The sequence below is a fragment of the Belonocnema kinseyi genome, chromosome 1 (assembly GCF_010883055.1).
Source record: "Belonocnema kinseyi isolate 2016_QV_RU_SX_M_011 chromosome 1, B_treatae_v1, whole genome shotgun sequence".
Lineage (NCBI taxonomy): Eukaryota > Metazoa > Arthropoda > Insecta > Hymenoptera > Cynipidae > Belonocnema > Belonocnema kinseyi.
Window position 1 is genome coordinate 94,037,645 of NC_046657.1, and position 18,446 is coordinate 94,056,090.

Below are 18,446 nucleotides of genomic sequence, written 5' to 3' on the forward strand. Positions count from 1 at the left end.
ATAATTTTAATATATAATACAATATATGTATTATAAAGTCTATACGTATAACGAAATAATAATTTTTTAAATAGTTCGGGCAAAACTGTTTCAGCGCCCCTCCTCTTCCTTTTTCTAATAGCCCATATTCGATAAGCAAAAAAAAAAACACCACGATTATTAAAGTGAGAGAACGGTAATAAAGATAGGCACATTTATTTTCGTAATCAGGCACTTATGAAGCAAATAAAACTTGTTATGGACAGGTTTTGTTGAGTCACAGATTCTAAATATCATTTAAAAAATTCAAAATACAAGATGGCGGATCCAAAAAGAAGGGATTACAACGATTCAGTAGTTATTATATGCATGTTCCATAAAGTACCCTCTAAGGCTCGCTTCTTCTTAGCAACTTTTCCAGTTATGAAATAAAAAATTGAAATACACACAAACAATAGGATTGAAAAATGTTAATTTTATCAAATTCTTTTTTAATGTTCTTTTGTCAGTAGATAGATTCTAATTCACAAAAATTGTTATTTAAAAAACCTCCTATTTTTATTTTTTTTGTTTCCTTAAGATTTAAGCATTGTTTTTCTAATGTATTTGTATTAATTGATACGCTGCTTTTTGACATATTATTTTCAATTTCCAAAATTTTTTTCTACATTCTGCAGTCTACACTAACATCTAATATTTATACGACTTTTTTTATTTTTTTTTTCGGGAAAGGTATTTCATGAATATTTAAATTTCATGGAGTTAACTTTTAAAAGTAAAAGATGTTATAGACTTTTAACTATTTTCAACCATTTTCCACGGTCAATGTCCTTCAAATTGACAAAAATGAAGAGAAGGGTTAGAGTTATCGACTGTTGGAATTTAAGAGGTTTTTTTTAAATTTAAGGGGGAAAAGAGGCAAAAAGGAGAATTAAGTAAAAAAGGGGAAGGAATTGTATAAAACTCACTTCCAAAGAGTTTTTTTCGAGCACAGATTCCAAATATCGCACCAAAAACTAGATATTAAAAATATACATTTCAATAGAAAGATAAACAGATGCCAAATATTATATAAAAGATGTAAAATTCAAAATCGCGGATCTAAAATTGCGACCAGGATTTAAAAAAAAGTATGCGATTGGTATGAAATAAATTTTTAAGGGGACTTTAAGTCAGATTCCAAATACTGTATCAAAGTTCTTTTTTAATCCGCATCACCATTTTTTATCAGTCATTTTGAATTTTGGATACAATATTTGGTATATGCGACTAGAAGAACCTTTAGATAATTAGTTTTATACAAAATAACGTTGTCGATGCCTCAGGAATTTGATTCGTGTATATAAAAGTGAATAGTTTAACAATATGTTGATTTTTTTCATAGCTATTTAATACCATGCTTTTTCGTGTTCGACAGAAAAAATTATCGAGAGAATTTTCAAGTCTAAACCATTTTCTGTGGAGAAGTTGTTCATAAGGACCGAAAAAAGTTTGTTGGAAAGATTCAGAATTTTTAACCGAAAAATGAGCGTGACACGAAAAACTCGATCGTCTTCCGTCTCGAGAGTGAGCGTTTGTGAGTGCGAGAAGAACAGCCCTTGAATTCTTTGCACAAACTTAATGAACAAAAAATTCTTTTTTGTTGGTAATCAACTAATTAACGTACCTCAATTCGAGAATGTTTCGCAATGTTGCGTTTCCAAGATTTTTCATTCATTGTTCGTTTTCTACCACAATCGACTTTCTTTTTTGGACGGAAGGACTGAAAAATTCCAAAAAATAAAATTCCCGACTCTCTTAAATTACCATATAATAAAATCTTAGAATAATAAAATCCCCTAATTGAAAATTTCACGAATAGTAAAATTGTCGACTAGAAATTGCCGAATAATAAAATATCCGAACTAGAAAATTCCCGAATGATAAAATTCCTTAACTTACACAATTAAAAGATTTTTTCTATAATAATATTTGATATTTTTAAATGAAATTAATAATATTTATTAGAAAAAAATTATCGTTTAAATTTATTAATTTTCCAGTTCAGATATTTTATAATTCGACAATATTCTGTCGGGAATTTTATTACTCGGTAATTTTCAAATTCGGTAATATTCTAAACTCTTGGGAATTTTATTATTTGAAAATTTCCCAATTTGTTAATATTATAAACTGATAGATACTAATCATTCTCCGCTTCTTAGACAAATGCACCAAGGGCATCAAACAAGAGAGAAGGTAGCGATTTCAGGACAAGGAGGAACATTAACAGTTAGGTTCCTCCTAAGATCTAAGCTACAGGATCTGGCTGAAGTGGATGTCTCCCTTCGTGAGGATATATCGGAGGAGTCCGACATCTGGACCATAAATTTTCTAGTTTAAGGTGCTGCGAGAGCTTTTACCGAATCAAATCGCAGGCTGAAACCGACGATGGATCGAAAGACCAAAAGACGCTTGCATCAACTGAAGAAAAAGATTCGATGGGCGCGAAGAAGATAATACTCAAGAGGGAGAGATGTATCAGGGAGAATTAACAGTTTCTCGCCAATCCATCACGCCCCTTCAGTAATTACCTTGTTTCTGTTAAAAATCCACCCAGCCCACAGAGGTAGATACTTTTTGGAGAGCGGTATACAAGATCCTGAAAATATTGCAGTAGAAAGACGATAATGATGATATCATCCGCTTTAAGGAGTTTTGCGATAACCTTATAAAATCTGAGGAGGAATGAACATCAGTCACTGACGAAGAGGTAGCAAAAGCACTTAGGGGTACAAAGAACTTTTTCGCTGCAGGACCAAATGGTATTAAAAACTGCTGGTGGAAGAAGTTCACTTTTACACGCCAACATCTGGTCCGCATATTCACCTCATATTTAAAAATGGAAACGTCCATTCCACAGTGGCTGGTGTTAGCACGCACTAAACTTCTACTGAAAAAAGCCAGCTTGTTCAACCCAGAGAATTATAGGCCAATAAATTGTTTAAACAAACTGTATAAGATCTTGACAGATGTCCTAAACAACATGATTTTTCGAAGAATTGAGCTTGAATGGAGAGATGTATCAACAACATGCCTCAAAAAAGGTGTAGAAGGCTGCCGAGAGAACCTGCTAAAGACAACCTCCGTGGCGTCACTAATCATCGCAAGCATAAGGTCACTCATGTATTTTATACGATATATATGAAGATATATGTTTCTGGAAAAAGCAAACTTTAAACTGCTTTAAATATCGTCAACGGGAGCACAGAAGAGATTGGTATGGACTTCGGATCGTACAAGTGTGCCAAAATTCATCTGAAGAAAGGAAAGATTATTAGCGATTTCAAAGTACCCTGAGCTTGTGGATATAAGTTTTATCAGACATCTTGACACTGGAGAGATCTATACATATCTGGAAGTGCCCCATATTTGCATTCAGGACGCAAAATTAGTGAAGGAGTCTCTCGGAAGCACATACAAGCATCTTTTTTAACAGATTTGGTCTTCAAATCTGTCGGCGTTAAAACAGGTTCAAACAGAGTTTGTGTTGGCTCAATAAAGAAAGAACAAGCTTGCGGCCATTGACATCGTCACGCATAAGATCATGCATATGCACAAGAACTTGCATATCAATCCTACTGTTCCGCGATTATAAATCTCCCGTTGTCATGGCGGACGCGGACTAAGTAGAGCTTACATAATTAAAAATGCCAGAGATGCTATCCTAAAAACGTTCAGGAACCACAAGATGATTGGTAAAGGAAAATTTCTTAACAAAGCCGCGGAGCAGGCTGCCGAGACCGTTGGTCTTGGCGTAAAGAACGCAGAGGTTAAAAAATTCCGCCAACAACTACTCGACAAGAAAATGCACCGAAACTTTCACAGAAATGTATAAAAACAGTCCTTCTCGAAGGAGCAAACTTTGCCATTCCTCAGATCATCAGGGCTTAATTCAGGCACGGAGGATTTCATTTTCTCATGCCAGAAATGTGTCATTGCCACCTTAGTATAAAGTGACCGCATTTTATGTCAAAATGTTCCCTGCGATAGGTGCAGAGCACGTCATGCACACGCTGAGTACCTATAACACTTACTATCTGGCTGTTCCACCCAATCGAAAACAATGTATCTCTATAGACATAATGCGGTCCTAGGAGAGCTTTATTACCATCTTTGTCGTTCTTATCGCGTTGGCTGTAAACCTGCCCTGCCGAACGCTCCGAGAGAGATAGAGTTAATTGTCGAAAACTAGAAGTGGCAAATTTTTTGGAACCAAGATTATTGGACAGCACTCTCCTCAGCACATACAAAGTCTGATATCGTTCTTCAAGACTTCAAAAGCGAAATATATTCGTGATCGAATTCTCGGCGCGGACGACTACAGCATCACTGCCCAAGAGAAGGAAAAGGAGGAAAGATGTCAAGACGTTAAAAAGAAGCTGCATCGATTCTACCCAAAATGTTCAGTTAAAGTATTGGGGTTATGATTAGTGCTCTCAGAGGTGCAAACTGCAAAGCTATCGTCGGTTCGTAACCTTGAAGCCATACCAGCGTGCCAAAGATATGTCAAGGCACTTGCGAGATGGATTCAGAAAGCTATCATCCTTGGATCGCTTGGCGTCCTCAAAACACACGAGGGTTTCGTGGTCTGTCGTTGTGATTCCATCGTGCCCTGTGACCATCTATCTCACTGTCCTGAGATGTGGTCATAAGTGTAACTTACCGCGGTTCTACTGGGAGCCGGTGTCATTTTTAGATGACGGTTGTTCCCAGTAGGATCATGTGGTGGTTATTTAACCCTTTTTTTAACCCTTCGTCACACAGGTTTTTTTGCTGCTTCCTTCGCACAGGTGGGTCGTTTATGTCCAGTTATGGACATTAAAAAGTGTAGTCAGGTCGTAGGTAAGGTTTTTTCAATTGAAAAATGACGAGTGACCTTGATGGCCATGGTCAAGGTGACTTGATGGTCACTTTAATGTACATTGCTTAAGTCAGTAAGTAGGGAAAGAGGATGATTTTCACAAGCTAGCATGCAATTAAACCCCCTGTTGAAAAAACTGAGTTTGCTTCCCCGGTACACACAATACTTTATGTAATAAAGTTATGATTTAGTACAAGTGTATCACGTCTGAAATTTGAGGCTTGGTTGACGCGTTGATAATCACACACGGTGCGACAGCGAATACGTGCAGTACGATTTTGAGCCTATAATATTCCTAGAAGTATTTTATACTAATAATCTAACAGTCCGACACTCTGGCATGTAAACGGCTATTTAAAAAACTCAAAAAAAAAGACTGATAAAAAGCGCAAATGATGCCTGCATTAGGTAAAAACTTGCATCAATATCTTTAAATTCCATTTATTACATATTTAGGAAAGAAAATATAAAAACCTGAAAGTAGGTATGTAATATAGAATATTTTATGTAACTTAGGCTTGAGTGACACGTTTTATCAGCAGGTTTTTACCACTGAAAGTAGCCATTTACATAAGAGGGCAACAGACAATGCGGATGTGCGAAGTAAAATTATGATCATAATCCTACTCCGCACATGCGCATTATCTATCGTTTGTGTACAATTTTGGCCGCGTCAACCTATCCTTAAATGTGAGACCTGATAAACTTGAAAATAATATATTTTTTACATAAAATATTGTGTGCATCAAGAAGGCAAAGTTCTTGAAGTAAGTTTCCCTCCTAGGTACATAATATACTGTCATTTTTTAGAATGGAGGAATGACGTTCAAAGTGAAGGCTTTAGCTCGCTTACTTCCTATAGCATTGGCAACCCTATTGTTATTAATAAACTATGGGAGTACACCGATTCATTTTCAAATATAGTACATTGAGTCGTCGATGCATTGTCGACTAGAATCGATCCAATATGAAATATGAATGAACTATTAGCGATCGAAGCTGAGAGAGGCACTTCGAGACCGCTTTAAATCCATAGAGAAAGTTTGATTCAGGATCTCTGTTAAGAAATACGTCAGAACTTCGACCCCAGTTTGTGTATCCTCGGAAATTGCTGTTTAAATTTCTTCTATCAATGAGAAAAAATGTACGCGATCTTAAAGTTTCTTTTATTGGAAGCATTCACTATCTATAATAAAATGTTTGAGGATTAGAAAAGATAATAATATTGATCTAATTCTTAAGTGACACGTCCAGACTTTTATTCAATAAAAAATTGTTTGTTTGCACCGTTACCCTCATGAGAAACAGAGATTATGAAAAGAACTTTTGTCTCCAGTTAAATAAAGGTCACAGATAGTTCAACTAACTACCTCCAATTTAAATCGCTTCATTATTTTCATTAGAACCAAAGATAGTTTAGTTACATATTTCGGCGTGCCCAAATGACAAGGTGCAATCTCGTCACAGCCAAATAAACAGATTCGCTACTTCAGAGGGCGTTGGTGTTCCCAATACTACAGGGGGTGCGCAGTCTAGACCTTCGATACTTCAACAATGAATAACTTTGCCATTTCTCAGCGGATTTCGACAAATGTGCACGATTTTGAAACGTCATTCAGTACCATTTTAGCTATGAGTCAATACACATGGAAAGAACGCGCTGAAATTGTAGCGCTTTACATTGAAAACAATCGCTCAATTGTGAAAACTGTGCGTGTTTATCGTAAAAAATATGGGAGAAATTCGGATTTAACTGCACCTGACTTTTTTGTTTGGGGTTATTTGAAAAGTAAAGTTTATGCCTGCAAGCCGAACACCATTGACGAACTCACAGGTAATAAACGAGATAAAATAGCTGCTATAACGATCGAATTGCTGGCCAATGTTATGCAGAATGCCCGAAAAAAGCTGCTTTTTGCGTATCGAACACAATGCATTGTGTTCAAAACTGATTTGAAATAAATGGTAGATAATATCCTAAATCAATCATGCTAATTTGTCAAAATCAGCTAAAAATTTCAGAGCTATTTAATGTTGAAATACCGAAGGTACAGATAGCGCATCCTGTATTTATATGGGATTCTTAAGCTTCCATGATTTTTTAAAGATTTTTCCTAATATTTTTTCAATGAAAAACTATGCTCCAAAGTTCACTGTCTTTAAAAGCTATCAAATTTCCTTACTTTTAATCAGATTTTCAGATCTGTAAGCTACAAAATTTTTGTTGGAATATTACTTTGCGGTTCATAAACGTACGACATTTGCACCTTTAAAATGATCCCTTTTTCATGAAGCCATTTTTTTCACTTACTTTTTCAACGTCAAAGTCAGAGGACTCGAATTTTTTCGCGGATGGTAGTCGAAGGTCATGTTGAAATATATTTTTAATAGCTTAGTGAAGAGCCCTATTTTTCTAGGTTTAAGGTTCTTTTTAGAAATGTATTTAAATTGATGATCAAACAACTTTCAAAATGGCAGAAGGTTACTTAAAAAAAATTTTGTACCTGAGAGCGCAAGTTGGTAAAACTACCACCCTCAAATGAGTTTACTCATCAATTTTCCCTATTTCCCAATGAAAATGAAAAAAGTAAGGGTAATTCAAAATATCCTAGGAAAGGCGATCGTCTGTTTCGCCACCCTGTAGATCCCCGCTTAATTCCAAATAGATTAAATTTAGAAAACAGCCGAGGCTTCACTATGAAACTTTTATTAGTTTGAGGAATCTAAAAATTATGAATAGATCTGGCCGTGGAATTCCACAGCAGGGATTTTGTTTATACAGAAAATTCAAATTAATTAATTTATTTAAACAAATTGATTGACAGTATCAAAAGTCATACGCCATCAGATAAAACATAGATTGAAGTACGATATCCCGTCAAAAACCGAAAATCGATAAATTATATACCTTTGTTCAGAGAAACGTGATTAACTTCTAAACTACGATTGACAAAGGGTTACCTTTCCTTGTATAATAACACATTTTAAGTACTTATAGTGTTCAACCATTTTAAGAACAAAATCTTGAGTACTAGAGTTTTTCTTTCCGGAAGGGTAGTCTCGAACAATTCCACACCCGAAAAAAAAGTTTCGTCCCCTGTTTAAAAAAATCAGTTTTCAGCATACTAGCGGCATCCAAGCTTAAAAATCGATATTATAGACACAAACCCCCTTTATTATGAGATAGTTATCAGATAGTTATTCGATTATTGGATATATAATTTACAAAAGGCGTAAGCAACCACCGTGGTGTCCCACTGGGAGCAACCGTTGCTTAAAAATGACATCGGCTCTCAGTAGAACCGCGGTAAATCACACCTATGGCCACGTCTCACGTGGCGGCGCGAAGCGACTCAAGGATGACAGCTTTCTGCATCCATCTCGCAAGGCATATTTTTGGCATCCGAGAGCACCAATAACGAGGACAATTACGTTAACCGAATATTTTGGACACAGTTGTTGCAGCTCCCTTTCGTGGTATTGATACCTCTCCTTTTCATTCCCATTACCAGTGATGTTGTAGTCGATCGTAGCCGAAAATATAATATACTTGATATATTATATTTTGAGTTGGAAAAAGGAAGTGGGGTCTGTCCGTTCAGCGTCTAGGTTGTTCTTCTGAGAAGTTAGACGAACGCATTGCAGCTCGTTTATTAATTTTCTATTTATATATTCTCACCCATTTTAGTTGACAGACAAACCCGGAACTTGTTTTTATCCAAACTTTAGGTATTTTCGTTACAGTGTCTTTTAATAGCGCGAAAATAAAACAGACCCACCATCGGATAAATTTTTATCGTGCAGATTAAAATGCCGCTGCTGTCTAAGCTCTCCTTCAATATAAATTAAGATAAAATAAGAATAATATTAGAATACTAAAAGGAAACACTAAAAGAAACACTAAACTTCTTGGCTATGAAATAATAGTTAATTTTATAATTTTTAATTGTTTTAACGATTTTGTTTTTCACATTCTAATAATCTTATTTTATTTTCAATAATAATACAATTATTTTCAGAACATAATAACCTTGGAAGATTCTTCCACATCAAAGATAACCGATCATTCAGTATTATGTAAACATTACACTTTTTATGAGTAAGTAAAAATTGAAAAAAAAAAACAAGAAAAGTAGTATTATAACTACAGTGGTTGCGGGTATGATTTCGAAATTTAAAAGACACTGTACCAAATTTTGGACCTTTTGTTTTATTCAAAAGGACCAATAGGTCATTTCGATAGATTTTTCCCCGTGCATTTCGAATCCGGGAAAGAAAATGTTCCTTCACGTTCCTTTTGCTTTCAACAAAAGAAAAAAATATTCAAAATGTAAGAAAATCTTTCTTGTCATATTTGCAAAAATATAGAAAACAAACCAGATATGCTAGACTTATAGTACAGGGCTCGAATAAAAACGTGAACTTTAAACTTTCATCTTGTGAAATGAAACAATTGGTAGCTTATGCGTAGATTTCTTATAGTGCTTGCCTTAGAGGGTGTTGTAACTATTGTATTTTAGGTAACATCGATTGTTTAATCTTACACGCCATTATACGCCATTATTATATATCGATTTACTTTCGATAATGTGCCTAAAGTAGCCGTTCGATACATTCATCAATTCAGCGTTTGCTTTACACAACGCTTTGCTTGTTGAAGTATCCGAAAACCTATTAGCTATGTCACTCTTATAATACTTTCAAAATATCTACGAAAATTCTAGATATGCGATTGAAGCTAGAGACACCCTTCTGGAACCCGAAGCTTTGCAAATTGAATGAATAGAAGATCTGGAGGCCACAAAAGGCAAGAATGGCGCTAGTAAAAATTCACAAGCGTAATTGCTCGTAAAATCAAAAGGACGAATGCAGTCAAATTCCGCTCATCGAAAGGTCGATACGAAAAGTGATGATTCTTCGAACGTCTGATCCAAATTTAAAAAAAGAATAAAAGGTAATTTTTATTATCTGGAATCAACAACAGAGTCGACTGCTATGAGCGAAAATGAAGAAAATGTGAAGGATTGGCATCAACGATTTGGCCCCCTAGAAAATTGAAAATTGATTTCGAAGGTAATGGTTTGCAAACTTCCATCAAAATTGTTCAAGGAAACATTAAAATACGAAGGTTGTATTCTTCGTCAACAGGTACGTACACCTTTTCCTAAGTTTTCAGAAAACAGGTGTGAAAATTTGCTCAAACGGATTACTTCCGATGTCTGCGGCTCAATATGGATTCACTCGATTGGAGGAGCAAGGTAGTTCGTGATTTCATTGATGAGAAGTCACGATGGTTAGAAGTTCGTATCCTCGAGAACAAAACTGACGTAAAAACTGAGTGTTTCAAATTTAAGATTTATGTTGAAATTAACGACGAGAGAAAACTTAAGGTTTTACGCACTGACAATGTACTTGAGTATTGCGGCCATGATTTTACTACTGCTCTAGATCAAACTGGAGTGAAAAGAGAACGTACGGTTAAGTACACACCTCAACAGAACGGCATAGCAGAGCGGATGAATTGAACGTTATTCGGGATGGCAAGATGCGTGGGGTTGCAAGCTAGTCTACCACAAATATTTTGGGCAGAATCAATAGCCATCCCATCTTATATTAGAAAGTGTTGTCCAACGAGAGCTTTGGCAAATTTTAACCCTTTCGAATCATGGCTAGGAAGAAAGCCAAACATAGGTCATCTCAAACTTAGCGGGTGCTCAGCTTACGCTCAAATTAACACGAAGGACAAAGGAAAATTTGATTCACGTTCAAGAAAATGCATCTTTGTTAGATATGCTTCTGACTCTTAGGCTTATCACCTGTGAACCAAAAAAAAAATAAAATATTAAAAAGCAGAGATGACGTCACCATCAGAAAGTTTGAAGGGCCTAAGAAAACGGAAGAAGAATTTTAAAAATCTGAAGTTTATTTCGAAAATGAGAATAACGACGATATTAAAAAGTTTATTGATATACGAATCCTAGCTATAGAGCAACAACACGTGGAAGCTCAAACTGATGAATCAGACAAATTTGAAGCTGAAGGTTAAGATGAAGAAGATAGTGGAGAAAAAGACCAAACAGAAAAAGAAGAATATGATGAAGATCAAGGCCGAAGATTGAAAAAGGAGTACAGTATGGTTCCGTTAGCAGAGTCACATGAGGCACAGCTAGTATGTAATAAGCCAGCAGATCCAACTTTTGAACAGGCAATGTCCGGACCATACTCAAGAAAATGGAAGGCAGAAATAATCACGGCAGGAAAGCAAGACTGATAGCGAAAGGCTGCTCCCAGCAACCGGGTACAGACTTCAAGAAATATTCTCACCTATAGCACGACTTGGTTCAATTCGTATCCTGATTGCTCTTTCAGCAGAGTTAGGTTTTACACTTTATCAACTTGACATGGTGATGGCCTGCATCAATAGAGAACTCGAGGAAGAAATTTTTATTTAACAGCTAAAAGAATTCGTGAAAACATGAGAAAAACATTTAGTTTGTCTACTGAAAATATCCATGTACGGCTTCAAACAATCAAGCAGACAGCGGTACAATAAACTGGATCAACGTCTCAAAGAATATATGGATTAAAAACTTTAAACGAAGACAGATGTGTGCACGATAATTCAAGATTACAGACTTGGTCCTGCTGCATAATGTCTTGGCATTGAGTTTAATGAGGATCTAGTAAACGAACAAGTTGAACTTACGAAGCAGATGGCACCGACCGCACAAGAAGAGACTGGAGAGATAAGGTAGATCATGTAACAATTCCTTATTGGAACGGTATTGGAACGTAGTTGAATGTAGTTACTCGCTCGGATATCACCCATGCAGTCAATGTTTTAGCCAATTTAATACGAATCCAGGCAAGGAACGTTCGCTAATAGCTAAGAGGGTATTGAGATACCTCAAGTTGCAAGAAGCCACGGATTGGAATACCAAAAAACCGGAAATTGTTTAAAAGGCTTTGCTGATGCAGACTGGGCAGGCAATAACGATGGTCGATCTTCGTACACTGGATTTTCTTTTAAACTTGGTGGTACAGTAGTCACATGGGAATCAAGAAAGAAACGAATCGTCGTATTGTCTAGCACCGAAAAGCAGGATTTGAAAATCTAACGAGAATAGCATCATTATCTACTGTGATCATCTAAGTGCGCAAAACTTGATACGGAATCCTTTACACCATTCACGAACCAAGCATATTGACATTAAGTATCATTATTTGTAACAGCACTTGGCGTAAGAGAATTAGAATATGTAAACCCACGTTGTTGTTGTCACTATGGTATTTTAGGTAACACCGGCAGTTTAGTTTTACGCGCCACTGTACGTCATATTTAAATATCGATTTGCTTTTGATCATGTGACTAAACTTGAAGTTCGATACTTTAATCAATTCAGAGTTGGTTTTGCACGACACTTCTCTTGTTTCAATAGGGCCTATACTAAACATATTTATTCACTTATTGTCTAATTATTCCACTAAAATAATAACAGAGGGCCAGTATGCAATTTCGTATTCTTTTCTGGTAGATTACAAGTTACAAAACGAAAAGGTGACACTACATCATGATTTCGAAAAACGGGTTTGATCCTTACATTGTTGGAAAAATGGCAGAAAACCGTTTAAAACAAACGTTACGTGTGATAGAACATTTTCGTTACCGGATTCGAAATCCACGAAAGAACCGATCGAAATAACCTATTGGTAATTCTGAAGGAAAATCCTGGTTGACCATTCAGATTATGATAGAGTCACCTTTACTATAAAAATATAATTAATTATTGCGAGCGTCCACATAAAAAAGGATATTCGCGTTTTCGTCAGTAAGGGTTAAAATGATTATTTTTGTATTTTATAATAGTTGTGGTTGATACTAGGACCTACCCTAAATCTATTATCACTGGTATATTATTAAAGCAACAAAAATTGGGTAGATTTTATGTTCAAAGAAAATTTATCGCACATGGTCTTATGGCACTCGCCAGCGTCATATGCGCTTTTCTCGAAAAGCGCTTTTTTAAACTAATGGGTTCTTCTTGGGCTCAAAATGCCTGTAATTTATTTGACTATGTGATCTTATATGTAACTTCATACTGATCACAATGGCCCTTCTAATGCGGGCATTTACAATTATGTATTACACATCATGAATAAAATTACAAACTAACAGTTGTCTGCATAAGTATTTTCAAATAGAAAATATTGCCGTATTTCTGAAACCACTTTTAAGGAAAAAACAAGTTTTTTTACAAGTAATCTACAGATTACATGTTGTTTTGATCTCTCTTTGAACCAGTTTTGTATATAGTTATACAAACTCTCAATTAACTATTAAGTTTGTAAAATGACGCTAACAACTTTACGAGAAACTCAAACTAATTCTATTATCATTCGGAAAAATATTGACCGATAAAAAATAAATGACAAACACATGTCATTTCTTATCTTTATTGAAAGACTAAAAATTTCAAACTTTTTTTCTTAAACAACTAGTGTGTTTATTTTAACAATTGCTAGTTGCAATTTTCATTTCGAGTGAATGTTTCTTCTTCTAAATATATGGTGGTTTGTAGTGCTATACGTTTTCAAGTTTCGGATCGGTACAGAACGTTCATAGCCTCAGGCAATTTCAAACTAGCCAAAAACTTTGCATGCTCGCCGCTTTTTTTCCCGCATGTAACTGCAAGATAAAGTGAACATTTTTTAAGCACAAAATAAAAATCATCTGTGAAGAACTTTTTTGACTAACCACGATTTCGGACTATTTGAATTTTCCTATCGAATTTGCAAACTCTGCCTACTGGAGACCATATTATTCATTATACCTTAAAATTGAGTGCAAGATTTGTATAGAAGAATTTTGCAGTGAACATCTGTCGTTCTATGGACTGTTTATTCAAAAATGTTGTAAAATAAACTCTTCCGTAGAACAACAGTTTTTTACGTAACAACATTATTCTGTGAGACTTTTTGACTCACTGTTCAACGACTATAATGATGCCCAGTAGCAGTTATAATTTGGCAATTTCGATCAAAAATTTCGAAAAGTTGTTTCTTGAAACAAGGAGCCCACACATGATTTTAATTCGGTGCTAAAAAAAACTTCCACATCATTCTATTGTTACAAACGACGTGCAAACGTTACGCTTAATTAAAATTTAGACTAATTGACAAGAAAAAACTTTTTCTTTGCCAATTTACAAATTTTTTTATTTTATGTAAAATTTTGAGTATATTATATAAGGTAAAGAGTAATCTATTTCTCAAAATTATTCATAACTTATCGTTCTGTAGTGGTTCTATAGGTTGGTGGTTTTTAATACAATTTCTGCTGAAGAGATAAGCGAGCCAAGCTGACGAAACGTTGCAAAGTAATTGTGATTTATTATAGAAATTTTTCTCCCGTGATTCACAAAAAATATATTATTGAATTTAAATATGGAGCGTGACACTTATTTTCTTGAACGGGTTGTTACATTCTGCAAAAACTCAGCGAGCGCAAAGACTTTAAGGCCATGTGACAGTCTGCCATGTGCCCAATCATAACCTATTTATTATAAGGGGCAGAATACGTCAACGAGTGTTCCCACCTAAAAGGATTTTTTTTTGTATTCGGTTAAAACTTGGGTAGAATATATTCCTAGTGGACCTATATTAATCCACCAAACCATAGGTAAATTTTTCAACCGGTTGTCAATATACAGGGGCCTGAAGTTTTCACATTCTCACGCGTTTCTTCACTTTCACGTTAATGTAACTTCTTTTAGGATGATGCGATAAGACTTCTATTATAGTGCTTTGGAAAGCTCTTTTCATATAATTTAAGACAATTATAGCGATATATTAAAAAAAAATTTGTTGAAAATCATAATTGAATTTGATTTTTGGAAAAAACCACATTTAAAAGAAAAAAAATTATATTTCAAAAATAGCTTTTTTATACCCTTTATAATCATGTAGAATAAAAAGTAGGCTGCAAATTTTTTCTTGCTCAAATTTACAATTTTTACGCTCATTCTGAATAAAATAAAAGGTGCGAGATGAAATATATTACGTAATTTACATATTTCCGTACAGATAATCATATAAAAAAAGTTAAATATAATTTTAGGGCACATTAGACCTGCAGTATTCGTTTTTTGACGAAGAAAAAATTTCCGGCCCACTTTTTATTCTACATGATTTCAAAGAGTATAAAAAAGCTACAGTCTTAAAGTACCTGAAAATAGCTTTCCAAAACACTATAATAAAACTCCAATCGGATAATCCTAAAAGAAGTTACACTAACGTGAAGGTAAAGAAACGCGTGAAAAAGGAAAAACTTCAGGCCCCTGTATATTGAAAACTGGTTGATAAATGAACCTATGGTTTGGTCAGAGATGAGGTGGGAGATAGGCGATCTCATGTATTTAATTTCGAACGATTTTCGCTAGCGCTACCTATTACCTGAGGCTTTTGCGAACTAAAATAACGCGCCCTCAATTACTCAGGCCTTTTTACGAACTGAAATAGACATGGGCATAGGAAACACGGGACTAGGCTCTAGGCATGCCATCCTAACTTTGGCGATCGGGGTTGAATCCACGGAAGAGGGGAGAATTCCATGAGTGGGAGAGCCGCCATCTTACGATGTGCCATTTGATTATGCGCACGAGCATTTTTGCCGACAAACTGTGCATGAAAATATAAACATGTGGGCGCTGCCATGTTTTTCGCCGGACATCAAACGGTGGCGGACCTCCCCCTCATTGCATCACCCCCGCAATGGCATTAGTTCCTTGTTTCTTATGTCCATGAAATAGACGGTTCTACTTGAGCGGTCAAACAGGGCGGCTTTTTTGCAGTTTGACAATGTCGGTAGAAAAGATCAGAGTGGGTAATTTCGCGTATATGGTCTATATTATAGTTCGCAAACTGGCTAGGTGAATTTGGGATGCTTTGATTAAAATTTAAGAGCCTATTAATCCAACGTTTAATCATTCTTTTAGTACATAATGATAAAAAAAATAAAATATGGTGGAAAATAACAAACATTTTGATTTAAAATTAATACTTTTTGGTGTTTAAAGATTACTATATATTTTTTGAATCCACTGTTTTTGTTGGTAGAAAATTTATCTTCTCGGTTAAAAAATCATCTTTTTCATTAAAAATTTAATTCTTTTTGGAAATTTGTTGATTTTGAATTGAAAATTTAAATATTTTAATTATTGTACAAAATTGATCTTTTTCAGTAACAAATTCATCTATTTGGTTGACAATTTTAACATTTTTGTTTTCAAGTTTGTTGTTTTTTATCAGAAAATTAATTTTAAGTTAAAAATTCTTCTTTTTATTGAAAATTAAACTTTTTTTAAATCCGTTTTTAGGTTGAAAATTGAGCTATTTAATTTGTCTTTTTAATACATGAAAATTAATCTTAGTATAAAATTCTGTTTTTGTGTTACAAATGTAAGTTGTTTTTAAAGAATATTTGGTGAATTATCAGAAATATTTTTTATTAATCACTTAGAATCTTCTAAATATTCTAAATGTCTGAGACGGAAGCGAATTTTTCTTAAAATTTAAAAAAATATTTACAAAATTAAAAAACTTGTCTTAAATATTCCGATTTTTTCGCGGAATTTATAGAAATGTTTAAAAAAATTTTATCAAAAAATTAATATAAGAAGAATCCTTTCAAATTTTCGTATTAATCTTAAGAATATTGTGTCATTCTCTTGAAACCGTTCAAAGTTTTAAAAAAGTTTCTAAGCATGTAATTCAAAGTCTTTCAAACCCGATTTTTTTCAATAATTTGTTTAAAGTTTTTTTTGTGTAGTGAAATTAGAAAAATTTATTAAAGTACACTTCAGTTGAAAGGCTAATTATAACTTTTGTGTTACGAAAGGTATGAATGTTGATTTAGAACACAAATGGGACATAACGTAAGTTAATTATTTCTTTTACATAAAACCTGGAAGACTTGGCAGGATCATTGTATTTTTTAAATGTTGTGGGAAAAGTGCAAAAATCATGTAATCTTGCAAATAATGACAGAGTTTTTAAATTGAAAGATACTTTTTTTGATAGAATATTTTACTATTTCTTGAAAAGTCGTCGTTTTATAAATATTTTATAAATATTAGGAAATCTTTTATACTTCTAAAATATTTTTAATCACTTCATTACCCAAATTTTTCTTACAATCTTTACGTCCGAAAACATTTAAAAAATTGCTGAAGATATTATGGATTCTTTCACAGCATTTTTAGAAATCTTTTAAAATTTTCTCTAACAATTAATTTTAAAAAACAAGAAATCCTTTCAAATTTTTTGTATGAATATGGTTTTAGTTGATGTTTTCTGTTTGTTATTTGCTGAGATGCCGACAAATATTGAGCAAAATATAGATTTTTTAATATTTCGAAAGAAAAAGCTTTTTAAGAATTTTGAAAAATTTGAATATTATCAAAAAGTTGTCCAAAGCTTCCTAAAAAATGTAACATTTTTCTTATTTTGAAAGTTCATTTGAAGATAATACTTAAAGAGATTCCAAGATTTTGAAAGAAAATTGTCAAAATTATCAAAAATTAATTTTGAAAGATTATTATACAACTTTTTCAAAATATTTCAAGAAATTGCTAAAAAAGATTCTGGACAATTTTAATATTGAGAAGATTTTTAAAACATAAAAGAAAATTTAGATTTCTGAAGATTTTGAAATAAAGTTTTGGATTCTATTTCAGAATTTGGAAAAGATTTAAGAAATTAAAAATTTTTGGCCTAAAATTTTGGGGAAACTTGTAATTTATTTTTTATTTAAAAAACAAAATTTTTTAAAGAAAATTGAAAAATATGTTGAAATTTTTAAAACATTTAAAAACTGCGTTGGTTCAAGAATCCGGTAAACAAAAGTATCAACACAGAATCTTTTAAAATATCTTTTAAAACATCCTTAAATATTTAAAATCTTTTGAACTCTTTCGAAATCTCTCGAAATTTTGTAAAGCTCTTAAAAATATATTGAAATTTTAAAAATACCATGAAATATATCAAATCCTTTAAAATCTCATGTTAACTTACCATAATCAATAGAAAATTCCTTAGAATCTTTTTAAATTCTCTCAAATTCGTCAAATCCTTTAAAATCTTTTGAAATACATAGAACTTTTTTTTAATTTCTAAATTACTTAAAGATTCCTTTACATCTTTTAAAACATCCACAAATATTTAAAATCCTTAAAAATCTTTTGAAATTTTGTAAAGCTTCAGATTGAAATTTAAAAAAAGAAAAAAGTTCCAAAACGTTAAATCTTGAAATGTTTATAGATTAGAGTTTTGAAAATGGGATCAATAGAACTTCAAAGCTTTGGAAATCTAATTTTTAAACATTTTCAACTATACGTTGAATTTTTTCATTTGGGCAATCTCTAAATGAAATTATTTCAGACTGAAATTTAGAAAACAGAAAAATTTCAAAATGTTAAAAATTTTTATGTTTGTAGATTAGTTAAAGCATTAAATTAATGTGTTAATAGAAATTACTCGAGTTAGAGTTTAAGTATTTTTGAAACGA

General features: G+C 33.4%; 1 protein-coding gene across 2 annotated transcripts in view; it reads right to left on the reverse strand.

The window, feature by feature from the left end:
* Positions 1–18,446, reverse strand: part of LOC117182720 — a 90,900-nt gene that overhangs the window by 5,037 nt on the left and 67,417 nt on the right. The gene's annotated exons all lie outside the window — the stretch shown is intronic.